Genomic DNA, 16,252 nt, shown 5'->3' on the forward strand with positions numbered 1-16,252 from the left:
CATGGACCAACAATCCCCCATCAAAGAGACGGACAAGGGTAATAGTTGAACTACTATTCCCCCACTTCCGCCCAAAAGAGAGTAGAGGGGCATTAGTTAATGCACTGCACCCTCACTTCCCCAAGAAAGAGTAGGAGAGGGGCATTAGTTAACCCTTTGATCCACTGTACCCCCACTGCCTCAACAAGGAGAGGGGCAGGTGCATTTGTTAATCCACTATACCCCCACTTTCCCCAACAGAGAGAGATGGAGGGGCATTAGTTAGCCTACTACACCCTCACTTAATAATAATAATCTATATTGTCACTAGTAGGTTTACATTAATACTGCAATGAAGTCACTGTGAAAAAACCCTAGTTGCCACATTTCGGCGCCTATTCGGGTACACGGAGGGAGAATTCAGAATGTCCGAATTATCTAACAGCATTTCTTTCGGGACTTGTGCTGGGAAACCGGAGCACCCGGAGTAAACCCACGCAGTCACGGGGAGAACGTGCAGACTCCAAACAGACGATGACCGAAGCCATGAATCGAACCTGGGACCCTGGCGCTGTGAAGCAACAGTGCTAACCACTCAGATACCGTGCCACCCAACAATGTGAGGGGATGGGCATTAGTTCATCCAATGTACTCCTACTTCCCCAACAGAGAGAGAAGGAAGGGTATTAGTTAATCCTTTGTAACATCATTTCCCCGACAAAGAGTGGGGACGGTCAATAGTTTACCCACTGCACTCCCACTACGTAACAAAGTGAGGGAGGGACATTAGTTTAACCACTGTACTCCCCACTGCCCAAACACAGAGAGGGGGAGTGACATTAGTTAACGACTGTGCTACCAAATTCCCAACAAAGTGTGGGGAGGGGCAATAGCAAACCTACTCTGCGCCCACTCCCCCAAGAGGGAGGGGAGGACAGGATAGTTAATGAACTGTATCCGCACTTCCCCAGTAAAGGGAGGGGAAGTAGTTCATCCACTGTACGCCCAATTCCCCCAAAAAGAGAGTGGGAGGAGCATTAGTTAACGCACTGTACCTCCCCTTCCCCAACAGAGTGGGAGGAGCATTAGTTAACTCACTGTATCCCCATTTCCCCAACAAAGAGAGGGGGGCATTAGTTAATCCACTGTACCGCCACTTACCCAGGGGCATTACAGAAACACTGTACACGCACCTCCCCAGCAAAAAGAGGGGGAATGGCAATGTTGAGCAAATGGACCCTACCCCGCAACAAAGAGAGGAGGAGGAGCATTAGTTAATGCACTGTACCCCCACTACCCTAACAAAGAGAGAAGGAGGGGCATTAGTTAATCCACTGTACTCCCACTTCCACAACAGCGAGGGGCAATATCTACCCAACTCACCTCCTCCTACCCGACTGAAAGCAGAGAAAGATCATTAGTGATCTCTGTATGTCCACCTCCTCAGCAGAAAGAACCGAAAGGCAATTTGCTTTGGCGACGAGAGAGAGGGAGACTATTAATTCACTGTTTCCCACTCCCCAAGCGGAGAATTTGGGAATGGACATGTCTTTACTCGAAGGATTCTGTTCCAAGTCGACTTGCAGCTTTCTGGTTAAAGAGCTTAATATACCACCATGCTAAAGATGTTCTAAAAATATCTATTTATGCAGCATAATTTAAAATGTTTTCACACTCTTGTTCCACTCATCCGGATGCTAAGACCGATTCCCCATAATCCAAATCCAGGCTGGTGATTGAATTCTCCCTGGGTTTTCACGATTCTCTCCTGAGGCACCTCCTTGGACTTTTGCATTAGGTCACTTGATGGCACCTTATATCTCACAGAAAACTCATTTTTACGCAGAATGTCCAACGTTTCTACATCGGCATCAAAAACACCAAACACTGGCAAAGCTACAGACAGCCGATACAAGTATACGCACGCACACAGATAAATAGACACAAGCACTACACAAACGTGCATCAGCAATCAAATCCGCAAGCATACACACGCACACACTCACAGAAACACATGCATGAACATTCACCCAGGCACATCGAAACACATATATTGACAAAAAAACACATGCAATCACGCACAAAAATGCATAATCGTACATAGAAAAGCACATGTATATACACTCACAAATAGACACACACAGGTGCATCCACGCGCACATGCACACATACGCGCACAAACATTTCCCTTGCTCTGATGGACACCATTAATTAATGTCATTGAGAATCTACTGGGTTATGCTTTGAACTGCATTAAAAATAATAACTTATTGTCTTCCAATTGTGATTTAAATACACAACCGCTTAACACAACAATGCTTCCACTTATCTAATATTAGACCTCTTTCATTGGGTTCCGATTTCTACAGGTCTCTGATCTAAGTCTTGTGCAAACAGTGCTCTCAGTTCAGATAGACCCTGGGTTATAGACAGTAGAAAACGCATTCAATACAGGATTCCGCAACGGATAAATCAGTAAATTTCCCATTTCATACAAACAAGCACATCACATTTAGACCTCGATGTTCTTGGTTGTCTCATTGTCCATTCCTTTAAAATTGATGACAGCTTTAAGGTGCTGCATCACACCCACTGGAAACTGAATTGAGGATCACATCGCAATATGTACCAATTGCCGCCTGTCAAAGACAAGGAATGGGAAATAGTTAATCCACTTTACCCCACTTGCCCATCAAAGAGAGCGAGAGGGGCATTAGTTCATCCACTGTACCCCACTTCCCAGGGAAAGAGAGGCAGAAGGACAATTGTTAATCCACTGTCCCCCCATTTCCCATCAAGGAGAGGGGCAGGGGCATTAGTTATTCATTGTACCCCCACTTCCCAATTAAACAGAGGTGAACGGGGATTAGTTCATCCACTGCACCCCCACTTCTCCATCAAATTGCGTGGCAGGGGCATTCGTTAATCCACTATACGCATATTCCCCCAACAAAGAGGGGAGGAGCATTAGATGATTCTTTGTACTCCAACTTTCCCAATAAAGAGTGAGCGAAATGTATTAGTAAACCCGCTCTACCCTCACTTCCCCAACAAAGGGAGAGGGACAGGCATCAATCGGACTTATTTAATCCACTGTACTCACACTTCTCCAACAAAGAGAGGGGAGGGGGATTAGTTCGCCCACTGTGTCCCATTCCTCCAACAAAGAGGGGGGGGGGGGATCCACTGTACCCCAATTTACTCAAAGAAGAGGTGGAGGGATATTAGTAAACCCGCCGAACCCCCTATACCCCAACAAATAGAGAGGACGAGGCATTAGTTAATTCACTGTACACCGACTTCCTCGACAAAGAGAGGGGGAAGGGTATTAGATAATTCATTACACCCCAATATCCCCAACAAATAGAGAGGGAGGGGTATTAGGTAATCCATTGCGCCCCAATGTCCCCAACAAATAGAGAGGGAGGGGTATTAGGTAATCCATTGCGCCCCAATGTCCCCAATAAATAGAGAGGGAGGGGTATTAGTAAACCTGCTTTTGACAAATTCCCTAACCAAGAGAGGGACTGTGAGTGTTAACCCATTTCACCTCCACTTTTACAACAAAAAGAAGAGGAAGGTGATGAGTGAAATTTCTCAACCTCCAGCTCCTTTGCAGGGGGAACCCAAAGGGAATTTGTTTCGCTGACAAGAGAGAGGGAGACTAGTAACTCACTCTTCTCCCACTCCCCAAGCAGAGAGTTTGGGAATGGGTACGTCTCTACTGTAAGGACTCAGGTACTGACATTACAAGACGGTTTGGAGCTTACTGACTGAAAATTGTAAAAGACAATCATGCTAAAGATCTTCCCAAAATATTTATTGATGCGACAGAATTTAATTTTTCGTACTCTTGTACCTTTTATCCATATGAGCCCATGGTGTTAAGGGTTATATCCTGGCATGGATAGAGGATTGGCTGACTGGCAGAATGCAGTAAGTGGGGATAAACGGGTCTTTTTCAGGATGGCAGCCGGTGACAAGTGGTGTGCCTCAGGGGGCTGTGCTGGGAGCACAACTTTTCACAATATACATTAATGATCTGGAAGAAGGAAGTGTTGCTATGTTTGCAGATGATACAACGATCTGTAGAGGAACAGGTAGTATTGACTAAGCAGGCGGGCTGCAGAAGAACTTGGACAGGCTAGGAGTGTGGGCAAAGAATTGGCAGATGAAATACAATGTGGAACAGTGTGAGGTTATGCACTTTGGAAGGAAAAATGGGGCATAGACTATTTTATAACTGGGGAGATGCTTAGAAATTCAGAAGCACAAAGGGACTTGGGAGTCCTTGTTCACGATTCTCTTAAGGTTAATGTGCAGGTTCAGTCGGCAGATAAGAAGGCAAATGCAATGTTAGCATTCATATCGAGTGGGCCAGAATACAAAACCAGGGACGTACGTCTGAGGCTATACAAGGCACTATTCATACCCCATTTTGAGTATTGTGAGCAGTTTTGGGCCCCGTATCTCAGGAAGGATGTGCTGGCCTTGGAAAGGGTCCAGAGGAGGTTCACAAGAATGAACCCTGAAATTAAGAGCTTTTCGTATGAGGAATGGTTGAGGACTCTGGGTCTGTACTCGTTGTTCAGAAGGATGAGGGGGGATTTCATTGAAACTTATAGGATACTGCGAGGCCTGGATAGAGTGGATGTGGAGAGGATGTTTCCACTTGTAGGAAAAACTAGAACCAGAGGACACAATCTCAGACTAAAGGGACGATCCTTTAAAACAGAGATGAGGAGGAACTTCTTCAGCAAGAGGGTGGTGAATCTGTGGAACTCTCTGCCGCTGAAGGCAGTGGGGGATAAATCACTGAGTGTGTTTAAGACAGAGATAGATAAGTTATTAATTAATAAGGGGATCAGAGGTTATGGGGAGAAGGCAGAAGAATGGGGATGAGAAAAATATCAGCCATGATTGAATGGCGGAGCAGACTCGATGGGCCGAATGGCCTAATTCTGCTCCAATGTCTTATGGCCTTGTGGTTTTATGGCATGCCAAGTCTGATTCCCCACAATCCAAATCCAGACTGGAGATTGAATTCTCCCTGGGGTTTCACGGTTCTCTCCTGAGGCACCTCGTTGTATTTTTGCATTAGGTCACCTGATGTCATCCTACATCTCACAGAAAGCACAACATATTCTAGATAATGTCCACTGTCAGGTTCTGACTTGGCATTATCCCGCGGTGACGTTTGATTGAAAGTAAAAGAAATGACCTAAACCAATAAAGCTACTGATAGGTGATACAAATGCACAGACACACACAGATAAACAGACGCATACACTCATCCACAAACATGCACACGCAGACACAATCACACACAAAGATGAACACATAGAGAAACACACAGGCACGTTAAAACAAATAATGACACAGAAAGCACACAAATACACTCAAAAATGACCACAGAGAAACACGTAAAAAAACACGCGAAAGTACGCTCATAAACACACATACAGACACGTACAACTGCACACACAAGCAGCACACAAGTATACACAAACATGCATATACACCCACATGTTCACACACAGATACACAAAGGTTCAAATACAAACAGATAAATCCAAACAGCAGACTGAGAGCACGACATTCAACACCAATGGAACAAATGACATCGGCATTCGCATATTTTCACGATGACTGAAATTTAGGCATTAAGACACACACCGTCATTCACATAGATACATATTAGCAACTGCACACAAACTCGTGGATAAAATCACAGTAACACATTCGCAGAAACATCAGTAGGCACACACAGAACTGGGTCGGTCATAGAAGAGAGGGTAGGAGTGGAAGAGTGCTTTTCTGAATGGAGGGCTGTGACTAGTGGTGTTCCGCAGGGATCATAGCTGGAACCTTTACTGTTTGTAGTATATATCATGATTAGGAGGAAAATGTAAAAGATCTGATTTGAAAGTTTGCGGACGACATAAAGGTTGGTGGAATTGCGGATAGTCATGAGGACTGTCAGATGATGCAGCAGGATATAGATCTGTTAAATACTTCGGCGGATAAATGGCAGATGAAGTTTAATCCGGTCAAATGTGAGGACATGCATTTTGGAAGGTCTAATACAGGTGGGAAATATACAGTAAAATGCAGTATACTTAAGAATATTGACAGGCAAAAGGATCTGGGTGTACAGGTCATCAGATCACTGAAAGTGGCAATGCAAGTGACGAAGGTAGTCAATAAGGTTACCGGCATACTTGCCGTCATCGGCCAGGGCATTGAATATAAAAATTAATCATTCTGCAGCTGTATAGAAACTTAGTTAGGCTACTCTTGGAATATTGTATTCAATTTTTGTCGTCACACTACCCAATGGATGTGAAGGCTTTGGAGAGGGTACAGAAGAGGTTTACCAGGATGCTGTTTGGTATGGAGGGAACTAGCTATGAGGAGAGGTTGGATAAACTCAGCTTGTTCAGAATCGAACGACTGAGGTTGAGGGGTGACTTGATAGAAGTCCACAAAATTATGAGGGGCATGGACAGAGTGGATAGTCAGAAGCTTTTTGCCAGGGTGGAAGAGGCAATTACTAAGGGACATAGGTTTACGGTTCGAGGGGCAAAGAATAGAGGAGATGTGCGAGGGAACACAGAGGGAAGTGGGCGACTGGAACTCGCTGCTGGAGGAGGTGGTAGAAGCAGGTACACTGGTGACGTTTAAGGGGTGTTTTGACAAAAAACGAATAGGATGGGATTAGAGGAAGTGTAGAATGTTTCATGTTAGACGGGTAGCATGGTGGGCACAGGCTTGGAGGACCGAAGGGCCTGTTCCTATGCTGTACAATTCTTTGTTCTTAGATGAAACATTATCATACTCCTACACACGCTAACACGAACATACGTTAGTACAGATGGGGACATCAATACACATAAATAGATAGATATAGACGTGCTGTTCGGCAATTTGAACATTCTAAATTCTCCCACCATATACCCGATCAGGCGCCGGAATGTGGCGACCAGGAGCTTTTCACTTCATTGGAGTGTTAATGCAAGCTTGCCTGTGACAATAACGATTATTATTAAAACACCCATCAATGCATAAATACACACATTTGCAAACGCACACGCAAACACAACAGGCACAAACATTAAGACACTGACACATGCGTGGAATACAAAAAGACACATTAACACATATGTTACTAGGCAGCAAAGCATGAACACATATTAACAAAGACATTAATGTATAAACATAGACGTCAACTTACACAATGACACACTCCCAGACACAAGTGTTTCCTCCATATGTAAGCAAACAAGATGGGAACTCACATCCGAGCTCTTAAACAGATAAATTCGCAGTTTACAAATAAGGATCTCAGTGAACCTCCCTCAATATCCATCACAATATTCTCGAATCACAGATCGTGTGAAATTATTCCAAAATCAACTGATTCTGAAGAACAGTTGCCATCCTTTCGGATCGGGACTGTATGAAGAATGGAAAGGAAGAACAGTTGTTGGGATAGTTACAGAGATCGGGTGCTGAGTGTCACGAACTCAGCAGTAGATATGCAATAAAAACTTATTATAGAACGAATTATCAGCTTAAGAAAATGAAATGAGAATGAAAATATATCCCGGATTAATAAACAATCTAATTATTTTATTTGGTTCTATCCCCGTAGATACCACAGAGCGCTCATGGACTGAAGACGATGAGGATGATAATCGGAACATCTGGACAACCGCTTCCACATTCATCACCCTGTTCTTCCTGAGCATGTCCTACAGCGCTGCAGTCACTCTGGTGAAGGTAAAAAGGTTCATTCCACTCACACTTCAAACTGACAGAAGCCGTTTAAAATAGCTATACATAATTGATTGATTAAAAAATCTGACATCTATGGCCCAGATCATACTCCCTGTGCCACGTGCCAGTGATGCTAGAAATAGGAGGACAGTGGGTCTAAATACGTAAAACTACGTATTATACGTCTAAACTGGTGATGTAGGAGGGATGGTTTCATATTTCTAGACCACTGGGATCTCTTCCAGGGCAAGTGCGACCAGTACAAGAAGGACGGGTTGCGTCTAAACCGGGGGAGCACCAATATCCTGGGGAGGTATTGGTGCCCTGGCTGGGAGAATTGCTCGAGTCATTCGGGAGGATTTAAACTAGTGTGGCAGGGGGTGGGAACCAGAGTGTTAACTGAGAACGTGTAATAACTGAAGGGGACATAGAGAACAAAAGAAAAAAACAACATCACCCTGTGTGTCAAGCGCATTAATTTAAACTGTTTTTGTTTCAACGCCAGAAGTATAGCAGGGAGGCAGATGAACCTTGAGATGAACCTAGTACTTGGAATTATGATATTGTGGCTGTCACAGAAACGTGGTTAAAGGAAGGGCGGGATTGGCAGCTAAACGTTGAAGGATATAGATACTTCAGGAGATATATAGGGGGATGTAAAAGGGGTGGGGTGTAGCATTACTGGTTAAGGAGAATATTATAGATGTACTGCGGTAGCACACCTCGGAGGGCTCACACAATGAGGCAATCTGGGTAGACCTCAGGAAAAGGAAGGGGGCAATCACAATGGTGGGCTCATGTTACAGGCCCCCGACTGCTGATGTAGGAGCAGATAGGTAGAGAGATTTTGGATAGGTACAAAGTAATAGTTGTGGTAGGGGATTTTAATTTCCCCTATATTGACTGGGAATCACTTACTGCTGGGGGCTTGGATGAGGCAGAGTTTATAAGGTGTATCCAGGAAGGCTTCTTGATGCGATATGTAGATAGTCGAACTGGGGAAGGGGCAGTATTGGACCTCGTATTGGGGAATGAGCCTGGACTTCTGCTTGAGGTTTCAGCAGGGGAAGAGTAGAGAGCACAATTCCGTATGTTTTAGGGTACTTTTGGATAGGGATGAGGGTAACCTTAGCGTTAAGGTGCTAAATTGGGGGAAGGCAAATTACGATAACCTTAGACAGGAATTGGACAGTCTGGAGGGTAAATCAACATTGGACATGTGGGAGTCCTTCAAGCGCCAGTTGATTAGGATTCAGGAAAGTCATGTTCCTGAGAGAATAAGGATAAGTATGGGAAGTTTAGGGAGCCTTGGATAACGAGGGATATTGTGAACCTCGTCAAAAAGGAAAATTAGGCTTTCGTACGGTCCAGTAGGGTAGGGACAATCGTAACCCTTGAGGAGTACAACGAAAGTAGGAAGGTATTTAAGCGGGAAATTAGGAAGGCTGAAAGGGGTCATGGAAATTCATTGGCATGTCGGATTAAAGTGAATCCCAAAGCTTTTTATTCACATGTAAAACTCAAGAGGGTGGCCAGGGATTGGACCACTTAAGGATAGCGGGGGGTGGGGGGGGGGGATCTCTGTGTTGAGCCAGAAGAAATGGGCAAGATTAAACCCCGTACCAGCCTCCCCGAACAGGCGCCGGAATGTGGCGACTAGGGGCTTTTCACTGTAACTTCATTTGAAGCCTACTTGTGACAATAAGCGATTTTCATTTTCATTTCAAATGGGTACTTTGCATCAGTGTTCACTGAAGAAAGGGATTTTGTGGAAGATGATTATTGGGTAGGGTGTGTGGACAGTCTAGGTCATGTTGACATCGAAAATAAGGAGATGTTGAGTCTTTTAAAATATATTAAGGTAGATATGTCTCTTGGGCCAGATTGCATTTACCCCAGAATACTAAGGGAAGCAAGGGAGGAAATTGCTGGGGCCTTGACTGACATCTTTGTATCCACAGTGGCGACAGGGGAGATCCCAGAGGACTGAAGAATAGCTAATGTGGTACCGCTGCTTAAGAAAGGTAGCAGGGATAATGCTGGAACCTATAGGCCAGTGAGGCTCACGTCAGTCTTAAGTAGTAGGATAGAATTCTCAGGAACAGGATTAATACACATTTGAAAACACATTGACTCATTAGCGATAGACAGCGTGGTTTTGTGAAGGGAAGGTGGTGCCTCACTAACTTGAGCGAGTTTTTTAAGAGGTGACGAAGATTATTGATGAGGGGAGGGGGGGGGGGCAGTGGATTTTGTTTACATGGACTTCAGTAAAGCCTTTGACAAGGTGCCTCATGCAGACTGGTACAAAAGATGAAGTCACACGTGATCAGGGGTAAGGTGGCAAGATGGATACAGAACTGTTTCGGGCACAGAAGTCAAAGGGTTGCAATAGAAGGGTGTTTTTTTCTGAATGGAAGGTTGTGACTAGTGGTGTTCCACACGGATCTGTGCTGGGGCTTCTGTTGTTTGTAGTCTACAGAAACGATTTGGAGAAAAATGTAGCTGGTCTGATTAGTAAGTTTTCGGATGACACCAAGATTTGTGGAGTGGCAGATTGTGTTGAAGATTGTCAGAGGATACAGCAGGGCATGGATAGGTTGGAGACTTGGGCACAGAAATGACAAATGGAATTAAATACAGACAAGTGTGAGGTAATGCATTTTGGTAGGTCTAACAGGGAGGGGAAATATACCGTAAATGGGAAAACTGTTAGGAATATAGAAAGTCAGAGAGATCTGGGCGTGCAGGTCCACAGATCTTTGAAAGTGGCAACGCAAGTGGAAAAGGTAGTCAATAGAGCATACGGAATGCTTGCCTTCATTTGACGTGCCTCGTGTATAAAAACTGACAAATCATGCTGCAGTTGGATAGAACCTTGGTAAGGCCGCACTTGAAATATTGTGCACAATTCTGGTCGCTGCACTACCAGAAGGATGTGGAGACTTTGGAGAGGGTGCAGAGGGGGTTTACCAGGATGTTGCCTAGTCTGGAGGGTGTTAGCTTTGCGGAGAGGTTGAATAGATTCGGACTGTTTTCATTCGAACGACGGAGGTGGAGGGGTCATCTGATCGAAGTCTACAAGGTGATGAGGGACATGGATAGAGTGGATGGGCAGGTAGTCTTTCCCAGGGTGGAGGGGTCAGTCACCAGGGGGAATAGGTTTAAGGTCTGTGGGGCAAAGTTTGGAGGAGATGTGAGAGGCCGTATTTTTACACAGATGGTGGTGAGTGCCTGGAAAGCATTGCCAGGGGAGGTTGTGGAAGCAGATACAGCAACGGCGTTCAAAAGGCATTTTGACAAGCACATGGATAGGATGGGTCTAAGGGATACGGCACAACGAAGTGCTGAGGGTTTTGGCCAAGGTTGGTGTCATGGCGAGTACAGGCTTGGAGGGCCGAAGGGCCTGTTCCTGTGCTGTATTGTTGTTTGTTCTTTGTTCATAAACATCTGTTTCATTATTTTCTCTCTCTTTTATAGATCAAGTGATCGGTTGACTTTCGGATGCTGTAGATTTTCCTCAGCTGTTTATTATGATCTGTGTGTGACACAAATACAATATCTCCTCTTGTTGATTCTAACAGTAAAATTCACTCAGTTTATTATTCTGCATCTGTAACTGAGACAATCATGGGCAGTATTTCTGTTTTGGAAATGTGATAAATAATTTTGGCTCTAATGTAATTGTGGCTAATAATTTCTCTCAATGTTATGTCTAAATAAGTAACTTATCTCGTACCTTATTTACAACAGTTGCCTTCCCTTTATGTTGAGCTCCCGTTCTCTCTTTCTTGTGTCTGTTACAGTTGTACATACATTTGGCAGCTCAGAGGGCATGTGTTCTGTTCTCAGTGTGACCCTCAATCATTATGTTCCCTTTTGCTAACTTCAAAATCAACTTTTCTGTTATATTTTCTCTGATATTTTAATAAAAATTGAATGACAAATGAAGAACATAAGATTTATCTGAACTCCTTGCTCCGGGTTCCATCGGCAGCGGTCCATTTCCCCGATTATCCAGTTTTCTCCCCTTTCCCAGCAGATATTTCTCACCAGTCCTGTCTGGTATGTAACTGAACTCAAGGCCCCTCAGTGAAAGAGCCACTGCGCCACCAAGCGGCCCATCCGGGTAAAGGCAACTTCACCTCTGGCTTTTTATGAGAAACCAGAGACAGAAAGAGTGTACAGCGCGGAAAAGCTCGGTGATTTCACACATACTCTGGTTTGTCACAGTCACATGTCAGGTAACCCGGAACAGCAGGCATTCTGCTTCATCATTGGCCGCCACAGGAAGTTTATGAAGGTCGAAGGTTTCCTCTTCACTTCCCTGTCTCATGCTCCAGGAGTCGTTGCAGATGGTGTTAAATACAGAGAAAAGATATACAATCCCTTTATTCTTTCATTGGAGGCGGGTACGGCTAGAAGGACCATCCCTAATTTCCTTTGATTTGTCTGTCTTTCTCGGCCATTTCAGAGGCGTTAATTGTCAACCACATTTGGGTCGCCCAGACCCAAATCTGGAGGTCTGGAGTTACATGTAAGCGAGGCCGGGTAAGGAGGGCAGATTTCCTTCCCTAGAGGACATGAGTGAAGCCGATGGTTTCTACGACAATCTATGATAGTTGTCAGGGTCAACATTACAGAGCCCGGATTTCAATTCCAGATTTTGTTAATTGATTTCAAATTACGCCAACTCTGGTATCCACAGAGTATTAGCCTAGCCTATCTCTATCTTGTCCAATTAAACACTCCGAAGGCTGAGACATCATTATCCAGCTTCACGATGGCAATTAGGAATGGACAATAAACGATGGCCCAGCCGGACATGCTTGCATTCCATGAACGAACGATGGAACAAAGCATATGTGACAACGTCAGAACAGTTGACGCAACCCATGGGATAATTCTTCGAGGCTGGGATGGAACCCACCAGACGTACCATCGAACAGTACTCCTGCAAATTATTACACCATTTGGGGTGAACCAGGAACACCAGAGAGCACAAATCGTGGAAATGCCCCGGGCACTGCAGACTGTCTGACGGAACAAAAGAGCATAAACAATAGGGAATGTTCCCAGGGAATGAGGTCTATCTCGCACAGAGACCCCAGCTTTACCTATTCCATTAAATACACAGACATACACTTTTTCCCCTGTCCTGTATTCATAAACGCTCAACATTCTGTTCTGCACACAGTGAGTGTCTGATTCCACCTTTCCTGTTAAAGACATTAACTCTGTCCCTCTGTCTCATGTTCCGCTGATGAATTTCTGCCTTCGCAGCTCCATTCCCTCTGATACCATCCCCTTGAACTCACTGAGCATCACTTCAGGGATCCTCTCTCCCTGCTCCATTCCCTCTGATACCATCCCCCTGAACTCACTGAACATCACCCCAGTGACTCTCTCTCCCTGCTCCATTCCCTCTGATACCATTCCCCTGAACTCACTGAACATCACCCCAGGGATCCTCTCTCCCTGCTCCATTTTCTCTGATACTATCCCCCTGGACTCGTTGAGAATCAGCAGATATGTCTGTTCAGACCCCAATATCTTCAAACATCGTCCTTCTGGTCTGGAGCCGTTTTTCATCTCACATCCTGGAGTTCAGGCCTGAGGTCTCTTGCTGAATATTGTAACGTGAGGAGATGGACGAGATTATTATATTCTAATGTCGTGCGCTTTCCAGTGAAGGTGTTAGCTGAGCTTTGCACTCTGGGAATGGGGTACAGATGCATATTTTGGAGACGGATGTTCGAATACCACTATTGTCAGAGGGTCGGGTGCTTGTCGTTTGGGGAACTTCATGCAAATCAAGCCTGGCGGAGAAGTGGCAGCTGAAGATTTGGTAGGAGTTATGTGGAGAGGAAATGGAAATTGCAGAGCGACAGGGAATCATGTCTCTCTGGCAATGAATAGAACAGTCCAATTGCATCTTAGTTACCTTAACTTCCACTTACACTGTCGGTGGCCTTCCTCTGCCTTCCTGTCCCTTGACAATGGATGAGGCCCTGTCCAGTTGCCCCTTGGCGCCTTTTATATTGTGCTAAACCGGTTCTAAATTATTCCTGCACCAGATCATAACCAAGGAAATTGGAAGACATCGGGGAGGAAATGGTGAAGGTAACACGTTAACATGGGATATTGTGGAAACAAAAGTAGTGCGAAACACGCTGGAGAGCAGGAAATATTTCATTCATTTTCAAGCAATGGAAACAATTAATCAAATTTCAACTTCATGTCAAATTTAGGTAGTTAGGTAGTTATGTACCTTCACTTGCACGAATCAGCGCGTTTAGATATGTAGTTCCCATGGTTACACATTTCCCCCTTCAAAGAAAATGAGCAAAAAATAAATTAGCAGCAATTGAGACACTTTGCTCCTTTGCTGACGTTAAGGTGAACAAATCCGCCATGTTAAGCTGCCATCGTGTTTATGGGTCCTGCACAATGTTGATAAGCTGGTCCATTAGTAGAAGTTATTTCTTGATAAATAAAGCTCGCAAGAATTTGTTAAGGACAACTCGTGTTTGATAAAGATGGTTGAATTTTATGTTGAGCAGCAGAGTTGGGTGATGAAGGAATTGCTGTTGCTGGACTTCTGAAAGTATTTTGATAAAGTGCAGCCTTGTAAGTAAATATGGAGCTCAGAATAAAATGGACAATAACAATATGGATACGAAGGTTGGGTGCAGGCAGTTAAGATGAACATTCAGCCGTAATTTTATTATTAATTCTGTGCATGCCGGACTTTTGTGCCGAAGTCGGTTTTTTAAAGGCGTTGACGGGTTGGTTTCACCGTTTGTTTGGGCAGTGGAGGTGGCCAGGATAAGGAAGGCAGAAATTCAGAGGGGCCGGCAGTTGGGGTATTGGGCATTCCAAACTTGTATTGTTACTGAGCAGCGAACGCGGAGAAAGTGCGGGTTTGGAGTAGGGAGGTGGAAGCATTATGGGTGAGGATGGTGGCGGGTTCTAGTCGGGGATCGGAGTTGCGGGCACTGGCGATGGCGCCGCTACTGTTTGCCCGAGAGAAGTATTCGGGAAGTCCTGTGGTGATTGCGACGTTTAAGATTTGGAGGCAATTTCAGCAGCACTTTAGGTTGGGAGCGGGGTCGAATCTGATGCCTATCTGGGGGAATGATGGGCTTGAGACAGGGAGGATGGATGCGAGGTTTCGGGGATGGGAAGAGAGAGGGGCGAAGGAGATGAAGGATTTGTTTTTGGAGGGCGGTTCTCAAGCTTGGCGAAGTTGAGGGGGAAGGTTGTGTTTCGCATGAGGAGTGTTTTCGATATATGCAGGTGCAAGACTTTGTTAGAAAGGTTTTTCCCACCTTTCTGATAGTGCCCGCCTCCTCGTTGCTGGAAGACGGGCTTCCAGTAATGGAGTTGGACGGTGCGGCCGTCTCGATGATTTGTTGGAGGGATTTGGAGGAGGATAAGGTCTGTATGGAGGGGGTTAAGGCCAAGTGGGAGAAGGAGTTGGGGATGGCGCTGGCGGAGAGACTGTGGTGTGAGGTGCTGCGGAGGGTGAATGCCTCAACCTCGTGCGCTAGGCTGGGATTGATACAGTTCAAGGTGGTGCACAAGACGAATCTGACGAAGTCAAGGATGAGATGGCTGTTTGAAGGGGTAGAGGATACTTGCGCACGGTGTGTGAGGGGCCAAGCTAATCGTGTGCACACGTTCTGGTCCTGCCCCAAGTTGTAGACATTTTGGGTGCGTTTTTCAGCACCTTGTCGGCGATCCTGCATGTGGAGTTGGAGCCGGTCCCTTGGGAGCGATATTCAGGTTGTCGGACCTGCCGGAGAGGCGGGTTTTGTCAGGGTGGAGGTCAGCTTCACCACCCTGTGCCTCGGCGTGGCAGTAGGATCTAATGGTGTTCTTATATCTTGAGAAGGTGTAATTTTCCCTAAGTATTATAAATGTAGTGTTTCACAAGAGATGGGGTTTGTTTATTTTGCATTTCGAAGACTTAGTTACCGTCAACTGTGAGGAGGTAGTGTGTGTGTGTGTGTGGGGGGGGGGGGGGGGGTGGAGGGTTGTGGCAGGGTTATTGTATGTGGGGGTGGAATGGTTTTGCTTTGTAAAATGCTAATAACTTGAATAAAAATATTTTCACAAATATGGATACGAAATTGTTTGAATGGCAGGAAACAATAGTAGTGTGATCAACTGTTTTTCAGAATGCAGGAATGTTTATAGTGAAGTTTTCATGGATTGATATTAAAACACCTACTCTTCCTCAGACACGTTAAATGACCTAGACCTTTGAAGCACTGTGAACCATCAGTAGGATAATGTGGAACTTCAAAATGATAAAGACAGATTGGTGGAATGGGCGGAAAATAGGTAGATTTAATTTAGAGCAGAAAAGTGTGAAGTGATTTAGTTTTGCAGGACGGATGCAGAGTGGCAACAGAAAATAAAGGTTCTAATTCTCAAGGGGATGGAGGGGCAGAGGGACCTGTGTGTATATATGAATGAATCACTGATG

At 45.0% G+C, this 16,252-nt stretch overlaps 1 protein-coding gene across 1 annotated transcript in view; it reads left to right on the forward strand.

Annotated features, from left to right (window-relative positions):
• The window catches only part of LOC140418341 (uncharacterized), a 397,355-nt gene that overhangs the window by 193,840 nt on the left and 187,263 nt on the right, over positions 1 to 16,252 (forward strand). The window lies entirely within an intron of this gene.

The sequence above is a fragment of the Scyliorhinus torazame genome, chromosome 5 (assembly GCF_047496885.1).
Source record: "Scyliorhinus torazame isolate Kashiwa2021f chromosome 5, sScyTor2.1, whole genome shotgun sequence".
Taxonomy (NCBI): Eukaryota; Metazoa; Chordata; class Chondrichthyes; order Carcharhiniformes; family Scyliorhinidae; genus Scyliorhinus; species Scyliorhinus torazame.